Here is a 13,505-nt window from a genome sequence, read left to right as displayed (position 1 = left end):
GCACCTAGATGTGTGTGGTCCTTGGTCCCCTCCTGATCCCAAGCCCTGCACACGGTTTCTCCACATCCCCCGTCCCATGAAAACCCTCCTGCCAGCACGGAAAATGTAAGATACTGGTTCAGGACACTAGGTTCGGTCCATCTTCTCGGTTTGCTGGCTCTCCAATTTCTTTTTCTTCCCTTTTTTATATTTTATTTTATTTTATTTTATTTATTTATTTTATTATTTTATTTTATGTTATTTTATTTTATTTTATTGATTTTATTTATTTTATTTTGTTGTTTGAGACTGAATCTCACTCTGTCACCCAGGCTGGAGTGTAGTGGTGCAATCTCGGCTCGCTGCAAGCTCCGCCTCCCGGGTTCACACCATTCTCCTGCCTCAGCCTCCCAAGTAGCTGGGACTACAGGCACCTGCCACCATGCCCGGCTAATTTTTTGTATTTTTAGTAGAGACAGGGTTTCACTGTGGTAGGCAGGATGGTCTCAATCTCCTGACCTTGTGATCCACCCGCCTCGGCCTCCCAAAGTGCTGGAATTACAGGCGTGAGCCACCACGCCCGCCCCTCTTTTTATTTTTTTAAGACAGGGTCTTGCTCTGTCACCCAGGTTGGAGTGCAGTGGTGCGATCTCAGCTCACTGCAGCCTCAACCTCCTGGGCTCAAGCGATTCTCCCACCTCAACCTCCTGAGTGGCTGGAACCACAGGCACACGCAACCACGCCCAGCCTGGCTCTCCAATTAAACCTGCTTTTCCACCCACCAACCCTCCTCTCTCATGTCTGACTTTACAGCAGCAACAGCCAAACCTGGGTTTGGTTACACAGGCACTGCACAAGAATTAACCCAGGAAGTACAAATTCCAACCGCAGTGCGGCGCCACTGACGATGGCAGGGCTGGTGCGTGTGGAGGGAAGCGGCTCCAGGGCTGGGACTGTACTGAGCACAGCCACTTGGGAAACGGCCTTGCCCTCCAAGCGGAGCCAGACTCAGATCCCACTCCAAGGCACGTGCACCTGCTGCTTCGCTGGGGCTGCCAAGACAAAGCACCACAGAGTGGGCGGCGTGGGGGACGGAGCGTGGTGTCTCACAGCGCGGGTGGCCGTCTTTTCCCGGGTCCTCACGTCACCGTTCCCACATGCACACATATACGGGTACGTGTCACTTGCAGATGGGCCCAAATTCTGAGAACTGCATGGTTAGATGATCTCCCTGTTGGGTGAAAATCATGGCACATGCTGGCACACACCTGGAGGGTGCAGCCTGCTACACACCCAGCCTGCATGCACGGCCTGGTGCTCCCGAGCTACATACCTGCACGGCATGATGCTGTACTGCACACTGTAGGCAACTGTGACACAGCCCTAAGTATTTGTGTGTCTAGACACAGGTAAACATAGAAAAGATACAATAGGCCGGGCGCAGGGGCTCACGCCTTTAATCCCAGCACTTTGGGAGGCCAAGGTGGGCGGATCATGAGGTCAGGAGCGAAAGGGATGCCGGCAAAGTCAAACCACACCGCGTACGGCCAAGAGATCTTTATTGGAGAGGTTGAGGTCAGGTGGGGGAGGGGAGGGGAGGGGAGGGGAGGGGAGGGGAGGGAGGGGAGGGGAGGGGAGGGGAGGGAGGGGAGGGGAGGGGAGGGGAGGGGAGGGGAGGGGAGGGGAGGGGAGGGGAGGGAGGGGAGGGGAGGGGAGGGGAGGGGAGGGGAGGGGAGGGAGGGGAGGGGAGGGGGAGCTGTTGGGTGGAGTAATTTATAGCCCCCAGGGCTATATGAGCACTGATGATTGGATGGGGGGCGGGCCTGAAGGGAGGAGTAGGAGGTGCCTTCTTTTATTGGGTCTCATTTGGCGGGCCGACATAGTGCTGAGTGAAGAAGAACCCGGAACCAGCGCCATGTTTTGGCGTCTTGCGTCACCTAACATTCCTCCGTTTTGTTTCTCTTAGAGGTGGGTGCAGCGGCGTCGTGTCTCATCTGGCTACTTCCTGCTGAGTGGGGTCGTTGAGGGGAGTAAAGGGAGGACTGTTAGGGGCATCTATCAGTAGAATAAGCCCGAGTAGGGTGGCGGCGTATGTAAACGCCTCTTGGGGTGTGAAGTCTGTGAAGGTTCCTCTAACACTGTGATCCATTCGAAGGGTAGCGAGGGATTGGCTATGAGCCAGCTGTCGGTGCGGAGATGGTTGAGAAGTTTGTGGAATCGGTTGGCGGTTGTCATGACCAGCTTGGGTTAGCAGGTTGTGAGCCCATCTGTGGAATCTGTCCCGTCCTTGCTGGTGGCTAAAAGTTGGTAGTTTCTGAGGAGAAGCTGGTTAAATGTTTGGTTAGATATGGAAGAGAAACTTAATGAGGCAGGGGAGTAGTGCGCAGAAAGCGAGGATACCCACTGGGGGCCTAAAAAGGGAAGGAGCCAAGCTAAGAGGGGGGTTTTGAGGGTTTCCCAAAGGGAGGGAGTAGTGCTAGCATTCATTAGTTTACCTTTTATCTGATGTAGGTTTTAATGCTAGTTTCGATTACTTGGGACTCATTAATGTAATAACAACAGTTCTCCTGTAAGAAGATGCAAGTACCGCCTTTTTCGGCTGTGAGTAGGTCGATGGCACGGCGGTTTTGAAGGGTGACACCAGCTAGAGATGTGATTTGTCGTTGGAGGGTGGCTAGAGACTGAGCCATTTCCTCAATGGCCGTCTGAAAATTGGGATACGCTGTATACCTGTGAGAGAGGTTGTTAGAGATGGTCCTCAGGAGAGTTGGGTTTAGGGTGATTAAACTGATAGGCTTGAAGGCCTTCAGAGAAGGAGAGCAATGTGAGTTGAGCGACTAGTGTGGTGGGTATGCAGGTGCCAGGGATAGAGGAATTAATGGCCGTTACACCAAAAAAAAAAAAAAAGGCCGTCTGGAGCTGGAAAGTTGGGGGGAGTGACAGTTTGTTTGCATGTTACATTGTGGGGCGATGGGGGCGGTGGTAGCTGGTGTTGTAACAGGTAGGAAGAGGGATGCTGAGGTTGGCAAGGAGGGGACCTGGGAGATTACAAAGCCGGTGGTCGGGGGGGAGGAGTTGCTTGTGTTTATGGAGCTAGATAGTGGAACCGCAGCAAGAGGGGATGTGTTGATGTTTGCACCTAAGAAACAATCGGAAGTAGGGACCTGAGAGGTGTTTAATAATACATGAATGGGGTCTGTCTGTCGGTTTTCTTTGGTGATTTAATTCATAACAGCTGGTCGAGGGACACCCATAGTTTTGGGGCCATTCAGTTTTACAGGCGCTGCGAGATTGTTGGTGTGGAAAGCAAATGGCGCTATTTATTGTGGTGAGTTTAGGGAGGGGAAGGTTTACTGAGGACTGATGACATTGGTGTGTGCACATGTTTGGAATCGTGCAGGAAGGAAACTAGGAGAGACAGTACGCGGCAAGGGGGAAGGGTTTGTAGACTTTTGTGGGTCAGGAGTTTTGATGGGGAGAGGTAATGACAACAGCTGCCCTAAACGTTAATTTCTTTGACTCTTGAAGTAGTAGGTAGGCTGCAGCCAGGGCCCGAAGGCAGGGGGCCCACCCTGGCACGGTGGGGTCTAGTCGGCCAGCAGGGATGCAGAGCCTCCCATGGTGAGAGAGGAAGGGGTATATGTATACGGCGGCTGGCTGAACAGGGTGTCCCCTATTAGCCGATGGCCGTGTTGCGAGTCAGAACCTTCGAGCCGGTCGTCACCGAAATGAAAGAACTGATGGGCCTCTGTAAGGCCGAGGGCCGTGGGTTACCTGGTACCAGGATTTTTTGAGTAAGAGAAGGGAGGAAACCCAGGCCAGACGAGTGAGGAGGGAAAGGAGAAAACTGAGTTCCCTGCAGGCCGAGTTCACTCTCAGAATTGTTTGGATAGGTATGCAACTGCTGCAAAGGTAGGTCCATGCATCTGACCTAGGACTCCAAGAGCCAAGCCATTGCACTCATGTAAAGGTTGTTGTAAGTCTGGAAGATGTAGGGCTGGGGCTTTGAGTAGTGCCTGTTGGAGTGACAGGAAGGGCTGCTTGACTGTGGCCTCTACAGGCTCGGATGGGGTACCTCGGGAGAGATCATATAGGGGCTTTGCTAATAAAGAGTAGTTGGGGATCCAAGTTCTAAAGTAGCCTGCTAGTCCTAAGAAGGAGAGTATCTCTTGTTTGGTTTTTGGGATGGGAAGACTTCTAATGAAGCACTTTCGGTCTAGGGTGATGGCCTTTGAGTCATGGGCAAGGAGGACTCCTAGATAGGTGACTTGAGTGAGGGAGAGCTGGACCTTTTGAGGGGATACTCGGTAGCCTCGGTCAGCAAGGAAGTTGAGAAGAGAGGTGGTGTCAGTTTGTGAGACAGTTAGAGAGGGACTGCATAGGGGGAGGTCATTAATGTATTGTAGGAGGGTGGACTGGGGAAAGTGTAATTTTTGTAGGTCTGAGGCAACAGTTTGACCAAAGATATGGGGGCTATCTCTGAACCCTTGGGGAAGCACTGTCCACGTGAGCTGTTGTGACTGTTTAGTGTCTGGGTCAGTCCAAGTGAAGGCGAACAGGTCTTGTGACTGAGGGGAGAGGGGAATGGTGCTTTAGGATCTATGACTGAGAAATGTGTGGCACTAGGAGGAATAGAGGATAAGAGCTGAGGTCTTGGACGAGGCGGAACGTACCATTGGATTTTTTCACTGCTAGAATAGGGGTGTTAAATGGAGAATGGGTTGGCCTGAGGAACCCTTTTCTTAAGAGGTCTAAAATGATTGGTTGTAATCCTTTCAGGCTGGAGACAGGGAGAGGATATTGGGGTTGGCTGGGGAAGTGGTGTGTGTTTTTAAGGAATATTTGTACGGGAGGACAGAGTGCTAATGAGGGGGTGGTGGTGTCCCACACTATGGGGTTGACGCTGGCTGGGAGCGAAGGCAGAGTAGGAGCAGGAGTTTGATCTATGGAACTTGCCACCAAGGCAATGAGTGAGGTGGATTGCGGGAGGGTGATTGGGTGATGGAGGTTTTAAATTTAGAGAGAATGTCTCTTCTTAACAAAGGGAGTCAGCATTGTGGCATGACTAGGAATCGATGGGAAAAGATGTGGCCGGAGAAAGTGCAGGAGAGGGGAGGAGTGGCTCCTGGATGTATGGTTTGGCCTCCGACCCTGACTGTGGGAGATCCAAAGAGGGAAGTGGCACCCCAAAATTCTCTTAAAACCGAGAAAGTAGCTCTAGTGTCTAGGAGAAAGGTGATGGGATGTCCATCCACTGTTAAAGAGACCCTGGGTTCCTGTGTGGTGATGATTTGTGTTGGGAAGGAAGTCCCAAGGCCCCGTCAGTCTTGAATGGCCAATCCTAGAAGATCGGGAGTTGGGATGGTGGCCGGCCCGGCCCCCCTTCGGGAGCCGGGGCAGTCTACGCCCCAATGGCCAGATTGGTGGCATTTAGGACATGGCCGGTTGGGGGGCCTGGGATTTGGGCACTCTCAGACCCAGTGCCCTTCCTTTCTGCATTTGAAACAGGGCCCTGGGGGCTGACGTTGGGATGGATGGGCAGATGACAACTTATGGCTGTGTGATCCAGGGGAGGCTTGAAGGGCTTGTGCCAGTAACTGGTACTTTTGCCTCTTTGCCTTCTCATCTCAATTGTGATACACCTTAAATGCCGTCTCTAAGATCTCGGTTTGAGGGGTGAGGGGGCCTTTGTCCAGTTTTTTTAGTTTACCTTTGATATCAGGAAAACTCTGAGCAAAAAAATGGGACATGAGGAGTTGCCTACCGTCTGGGGTTTCGGGATCTATGTTGGTGTATTGTTGGAGTGCCTGTGTAAGGCGGTCTAGAAAAGCGGACGGGTTTTCATTTTTATCCTGTATGACTTCATGAAGTTTTTCAAAGTTAACTGCCTTTTGAGCTGCCCTCCGTAGACCGGCTATGACGCAAGTAGTGAAATGGTCTTGGGCTGATACTCCGTTTTGGGTGTTATAATCCCAACTGGGCTCATGCTCAGGTACTGCCTGCGCTCCTAGCGGTAGGGCTGGGGTTGTTTGATGAACCTCATCTGCATAAGTTCGAGCTTGTTCCTAGACTCGCCTACGCTCCTCGGGGAGGAGGGTGTTAGAGAGAATCATATAGATGTCATGGAAGGTAAGGCTATAAGCTTGGATGAGGTATTGGAATTCTTTGATACATAAAGCAGAATTGGAAGTGTAAGAGCCTAGGTGTTTTTCTATTTGTGATAAGTCAGCCATAGAAAAGGGGACGTGGACTCGGACAATACCTTCAGCTCCTGCCACCTCTCTAAGGGGGGCAAGGGGGGGTGTGACTTGGAGTGAGTGGTGGGGGGGCTGAAGGCCAGGGCTGACGGGATAGGTGGTTGAGGGCATGGGGGGGGCAGTGGGAGGCTGGGCAACTTCCAGTTGGGTGGCGGCCAGATGGCGCGGCGGAGGGTGGTGGTATGGTGGGGGTTCATCAGCTGGGTCGAAGTCAGGGGCAGAGGGAGAGGTTGGCGGTTTAAGAGCGGCAAGGAGCTGCTGCGGTTTGCAAGGGAGACAAAGGTTAGGTCTATCCCGTAGGAGAAAGAAGCCGTGGATATATGGGATCCCTACCCATTTTCCTGTTCGCTCGCAATAATTGTAGAGATCCTGGAGAATGTTAGGATCGAGAGACCCATAAGTGGGCCATTTGCTTTGGTTGTCTAGGGGATATGTGGGCCAGTTTGCTATTTGGGGTCTACCGTGGCCTTAGGCGCTTGAGGCGAGGCACTTCGTGGGGTCTCTTGCCTGCCTAGAGAGGTAGACCCCGGAGGGGAAGACTTACCGAGACGAGGCCGGTGTTGGGTGAACAGCTTGGCGAACAGGAGAATGGGTGAAGGCTGGTCGGGGGTTTGGGTTGAGTCTAAGAAGAGATCGGGGTCCCACTAAAAGTGGGGAGTCCCGATCCGAGACACGGCACCAAATGCAAGGGATGCCGGCAAACTCAAACCACACCGAGTATGGCCAAGAGATCTTTATTGGAGAGGTTGAGGTCAGGTCGCGCAGGAGAGAGAGAGAGAAAGCTGTTGGGTGGAGTAATTTATAGCCCCCAGGGCTACATGGGCACTGATGTTTGGATGGGGGGCGGGCCTGAAGGGAGGAGTAGGAGGTGCCTTCTTTTATTGGGTCTCATTTGGCGGGCCGACATAGTGTTGAGTGAAGAAGAACCCGGAACCAGCGCCATGTTTTGGCGCCTTGCGTCACCTAACAAGGAGATCAAGACCATCCTGGCTAACATGGTGAAACCCTGTCTCTACTAAAAATACAAAAAAAAAAAAAAATTAGCTGGGCGTGGTGGCGGGTGCCTGTAGTCACAGCTACTTGGGAGGCTGAGGCAGGAGAATGGTGTGAACCTGGGAGGCAGAGCTTGCAGTGAGCCGAGATCATGCCACTGCACTCTAGCCTGGGCAACAAGAGTGAAACTCCGTCTTGAAAAAAAAAAAAAAAGAAAAACTACGATGCTCTACGCTCATCCTCAGAGGCAGAAGGGCAGAAATCGCCAGCTCACACCCCCAGGCAATAGCCACGTGCTGGGGCACCTTCCATCCCCGTTCCCTTTCCAGCCTCCAGAAACTCCAGAGCTCCTAGAGTGAGTCTGCATGTCTTGGAAGTGCTGTGGCTGCAGCTGGGGCGGTGCTGAGCGGGCGTCTGTCCCTGAGCTGCGCTGACACCTGCTGGAGGCTCCGAAGGCCTCAGTCCACGAAGGCCCATGGCAGGGGCTGCTCCCTGTAGCTCATCCATCACCAGCTCCACACAGTCAAAGACCTTGTCCTGGGTCAGGCGCAGTGGCTCACGCCTGTAATCCCAGCACCTTGGGAGGCCAAGGTGGGCAGATCACCTGAGGTCAGGAGTTCAAGACCAGCCTGACCAAGACGGTGAAACCCCGTCTCTACTAAAAATACAAAGTTAGCCAGGCATGGTGGCACATGCCTGCAATCTCAGCTACTTGGAAGGCTGAGACAGGAACTCGGAAGTGAACTCAGTGTGAACTCAGAAGGTGTTTACAGTGAGCCGAGATCACGCCACTGCACTCCAGCCTGGGCGACAGAGCGAGACTCTGTCTCAAAAAAAAAAAGAACACAGTCTGGGCCAGGTGTGGTGGCTCAAGCCTGTAGTCCCAGCACTTTGAGAGGCCAAAGCAGGAGGATCCCTTGAGCCCAGGAGTTTGAGACTAGCTTGGGCAACATAGTGAAACCTCATCTGCACAAAAAATGAACAAAATTAGCCGGGCGTGGTGACATGCACCTGTGGTCCCAGCTACTCGGGAGGCTGACGCAGGAGGATTGCTTGATCCTGTTGCTATGTGCTTAAGCAATGTGCTGTGATCATGCCATTACACTCCAGCCTGGGCAACCGAGTGAAACTCTGTCTGAAAAAAAAAAAAAAAAAAAAAAAGTATACTGTAGTTTCACTTCAACTTCAGAAATTCTGACTTTGGTTGATCCTCTGATCATGTAATCACAGACACTCAACCTGATAGTGCAACAAAAACTGATCCCAGGCCTGAGGCTCTGAAGAAACCTCTGCTATGGATTCCTTCATCTCAACCACAGGTATTGCCAGAAACAAATCTGATGCTTTTTCTTTTGGGTCTTCAAAACATTTTTGGAGATTTTCATTGCTTTCCATTCTGTCTACAAAATGTTTCAAATCTTCAGAAAGAGAAGATACATTGGCTTTAAAACTTTCAAGGTGAAGCCAGGTGCAGTGGCTCACGCCTGTAATCCCAGCACTTTGAGAGGCCAAGGCAAGAGGATTGCTTGATCTCAGGAGTTCGAGACCAGCCTGGCCAACATGGAGAAACCCTGTCTCCACTAAAAACACAAAAATTGGCTGGGCACAGTGGCTCACGCCTGTAATTCCAGCACTTTGGGAGGCTGAGGTGGGTGGATGATGAGGTCAGGAGTATTCGAGACCAGCCTGGCCGAGATGGTAAAACCCCCTCTCTACTAAAAATACAAAAATTAGCCGGGCGTGGTGGCAGGTGCCTGTAGTCCCAGTTACTCAGGAGGCTGAGGCAGGAGAATCGCTTGAACCCGGGAGGCGGAGGTTGCAGTGAGCCAAGATCGCTTCACGCTAGCCTGGGCGACAGAGCAAGACTCCATCTCAAAAAAAAAAAAAAAAAAAAAAAAAGCCAGGCACAGTGGCTCATGCCTGTAATCCCAACACTGGGAAGCTGAGGCAGAAAGATCACCTGAGGTCAGGAGTTCAAGACCAGCCTGGCCAACATATAGTGAAACCCCATCTCTACTAAAAAATACAAAAATTAGGCAGGGCGCAGTGGCTCACACCTGTAATCCCAGCACTTTGGGAGGCCGAGGTGGTGGATCACCTAAGGTCAGGAGTTTGAGACCAGCCTGGCCAACATGGAGAAATCCCATCTCTACTAAAACTACCAAAATTAGCTGGGCGTGATGGCACATGCCTGTAATCGCAGCTACTCAGGAGGCTGAGGCAGGAGAATTGCTTGAACCTGGGAGGCAGAGGTTGCCGTGATCTGAGATTGCACCACTGCACTCCAGCCTGGGCAACAGATTGAGATTCATCTCTCAAAAAAAATTTAAAAAAAACTTTCAAGAGGAAAACAATTTTTTTATAATAAAGAATTGAAAGACAAAAAAAAAAAAAAGAACCAAATGGAAATGGAAAGTTTGGAGTTAAAAAGCACAAAAACTGAAATGAGAAATCCACTAAAGAGGCTAAGCAACAGATTTTTTTTTTTTTTTTTTTGAGACAAGTCTTGCTCTGTCTCCCAGGCTGGAGTTCAATGGCTCGATCTGGGCTCACTGCAACCTCTGCTGCCTGGATTCAAGAGATTCTCCTGCCTCAGCCTCCCGGGCAGCTGGAATTGTATGCTCTTGCCGTATAATTTGAGCCTAGATCAATAGAAACTACCCAATGTGGGGCCGGGTGCGGTGGCTCACGCCTGTAATCCCAGCACTTTGGGAGGCCGAGGCGGGTGGATCACGAGGGCAGGAGATCGAGACCATCCTGGCTAACATGGTGAAACCCCGTCTCTACTAAAAAAATGCAAAAAAAAAAAAAAAAAAAAATTAGCCAGGCATGGTGGTGGATGCCTGTAATCCCAGCTACTTGGGAGGCTGAGGCAGGAGAATGGCGTGAACCTGGGAGGCAGAGCATGCAGTGAGCCAAGAATGCACCACTGCACTCCAGCCTAGGTGACAGAGCAAGACTCCATCTCAAAAAAAAAAAAAAAAAAAATACCAAAAACTAGCCGGGCGTGGTGATGGGAGCCTGTAGTCCCAGCTACTTGGGAGGCTGAGGCAGGAGAATGGCGTGAACCTGGGAGGCAGAGCTTGCAGTGAGCAGAGATCACACCACTGAACTCCAGCCTGGGCAACAGAGCGAGACTCTGTCTCAAAAAAAAAAAAAAAAAAAATTACCAGGGCATGGTGGCACACGCCTGTGGTCCCAGCTACTCAGGAGGCCAAGGCAGGCGAATCACTTGAACCTGGGAGTTTAAGGCTGCAGTGAGCCGAGACTGCACCACTGCACTCCAGCCTAGGTGACAGAGTGAGACCCTGTCTCAAACAAACAAATAAACCAAAAAAAGAAAAAAGCTTTATTTCAAGAAGTTTTCCTAGGGCCGGGCGCGGTGGCTCATGCCTATAATCCCAGCACTTTGGGAGGTCTAGGCTGGAGGATCACTTTAAGTCGGGAGTTTGAGACCAGCCTGTCCAATATGGTGTAACCCTGTCTCTACTAAAAATACAAAAATTAGCTGAGCATGGTGGTGCGTGCCTGTAATCCCAGCTACTCGGGAAGCTGAGGCAGGAGAATTGCTTGAATCCAGGAGGTGGAAGTTGCAATGAGCCGAGATCATCGCACCATTGCACTCCAGCCTAGACAACAAGAGTGAAACTCTGTCTCAAAACAAAACAAAACAAAAATTAGCTGGGCGTGGTGGCACACACCTGTAGTCCCAGCTACTAGGGAGGCCGCGGCAGGAGAATCCCTTGAATCCAGGAGGCGGAGGTTGCAGTGAGCCAAGATCGAGCCACTGCACTCCAGATTGGGCGATAGAGCAAGATTCCGTCTCAAAAAAAAAAAAAAAATCAATAAAATTAGACAATTTAGATGAAATGGACAAATTCCTAGAAGTTCTAAGAAAGACACAAATTACCAAAACTGACCCAGGGACTTTGCAGATGTAGGTAAGAGTGTGGACCTTGGATGGGAAGATAATCCGATATTATCCAGGTGGACACATTTATTTATTTTATCTTTTTTGAGACGTAGTCTCACTCTGTTGTCCAGGCTGCAGTGCAGTCGCACGTTCTTGGCTCACTGCAAGCTCCACCTCCTGGGTTCAAGCGACTCTCCTGCCTCAGCCCCACAAGTAGCTGGGATAACAAGAACTCGACACCACATCCGGCTGATTTTTGTATTTTTAGTAGAGACAGAGTTTCACCATGTTGGCCAGGCTGGTCTTGAACTCCTGACCTCAGGTGATCTGCCCGCCTTGGCCTCCCAAAGTGCTGGGATTATAGGCGTGAGCCACTGCGCCTGGCCCAGGTGGACACATCTAGTCACATGGGTCCTTAAAAGCAGAAAACTCTTCCTGGCTATGGTCGGAAGGATGCTGACCTTGAAAAATGCAGAGAACAGCCAGGCACGGCGGCTCACGCCTGTAATCCCAGCACTTTGGGAGGCAGAGGTGGGTGGATCACTTGAGGTCAGGAGTGCAAGACCAGCCTGACCAACATGGCGAAACTTCATCTCTACTAAAAATACAAAAATTAGGTGGGCATGGTAGTGGGCACCTGTAATCCCAGCTACTCAGGAGGCTGAGGCAGGAGAATCACTTGAACCCAGGAGGCGGACATTGCAGTGGGCTGAGATCGCACCACTGAACTCCAGCCTGGGCAACAAGAGAGAGACTCTATTTCAAAAAAAAAGAAAACAAGAAAATGCAAAGAAGGGCCGGGTGTGATGGCTTCTGCCTGGAATCCCAGCACTTTGGAAGGCCGAGGTGGGAGAATCGCTTGAGCCCAGGAGGTGGAGGCTGTAGTGAGCCACAATCATGCCATTGCATTCCAGCCTGAATGACAGACAGAACCTGTCTCTATTGAAAGAAAAGAGAAGCCGGGCACGTTAGCTCACACCTGTAATGCCAGCATTTTGGGAGGCTGAGATGGGCAGATCACCTGAGGTCAGGAGTTCGAGACCCGCCTGGCCAACATGGTGAAACTGAGTCCCTACTAAAAATACAAAAGTTAGTGGTGGTGGGCGTCTGTAATTCCAGCTACTCAGGAGGCTGAGGCAGGAGAATTACTTGAACCCAGGAGGTGGAGGCTGCAGTGAGTGGAGATCACACCACTGCACTCCAGCCTGGGTGACAGAGCGAGACATTGTCTCAAAAAAAAAAAAAAAAAAAGCCATTATGATGTGCACACACAGATCACGAGGGTTACTACATAACCATACATGACAGATGTCAAAGAATAACTCAGAGATAACTGCACAGAAACGGTTTCTGCACATATGAGGGACAGCAGCTATGACATTTGGGATCATCTGGTTAGCTGGCAGCTTCCCACATGTCCAGCCTGGGTCCTCTGCCCTCAGCACCTGTCCAGGGCAATTAAATAAAATACTTTTTTAGTTATTTATGGATTTCCTGGAAAGCCCGGATGTTTGAGCTGCAGACTGCATGTGAGCCCCAATCCTTCCAACAGCCTCCAGGTCCACACCACTTCCCCATTCAGAAGTTTCTCAAAACAAAACAAAAAAACAAAACTCTCGATCAGCATGTCCTATTAAATAGAAGCTTAGAGAGAAATGGATAAATCTACCATAAATCTACAATTAGAGAAAGATTTCAGCATCCTCCTTAATTATTACCAGACGAAGCAGACAAGAAACAAACCAAACAGTAGGTCGTCAGATTTGAATCACACAATTTATTAACAAGCATGATTTGTGGCCTCATTTATAACCAGCCTCCACCCCAGCACTTGGTGCACATTCTTCTTAAGCACAGAAATTGGCCTCAATGTAATATTTTAGAAATAAATAAAAAGAGGCCAGGCACGGTGGCTCACACCTGTAATCCCAGCACTTTGGGAGGCCGAGGTGGGTGGATCACGAGGTCAGGAGTTCGTGACTAGCCTGGCCAACATCGTGAATCACCGTCTCTACCAACAATACAAAAAAATTACCCGGGCATGGTGGCGGGTGCCTGTAATCCCAGCTACTCGGGAGGCTGAGGCAGGAGAATCGCTTGAACCCAGGAGGCAGAGGTTGCAGTGAGCCGAGATCGTGTCATTGTGCTCCAGCCTGGGCAACGAGAGCAAAACTCTGTGTCAAAAAAAAAAAAGAAAGAAAAGAAAGGAAGGAAGGAAGGAAAGAAAGAAAGGAAAGAAAAAGGAAGGAAAGAAAGAAAGGAGGAAAGAAAGAAAAAAAGGAAGAAAGAAAAAGAAAAGGAAGAAAGGAAAGAAAGAAGAAAGAAAGGAAAGAAAGAAAGAAAGAAAAAAAGAAAAAAAGAAA

This window comes from Nomascus leucogenys, chromosome 8 (assembly GCF_006542625.1).
Source record: "Nomascus leucogenys isolate Asia chromosome 8, Asia_NLE_v1, whole genome shotgun sequence".
Lineage (NCBI taxonomy): Eukaryota > Metazoa > Chordata > Mammalia > Primates > Hylobatidae > Nomascus > Nomascus leucogenys.
The sequence above is the reverse complement of the archived record's forward strand: the minus strand, read 5'-3'. Positions refer to the sequence as shown.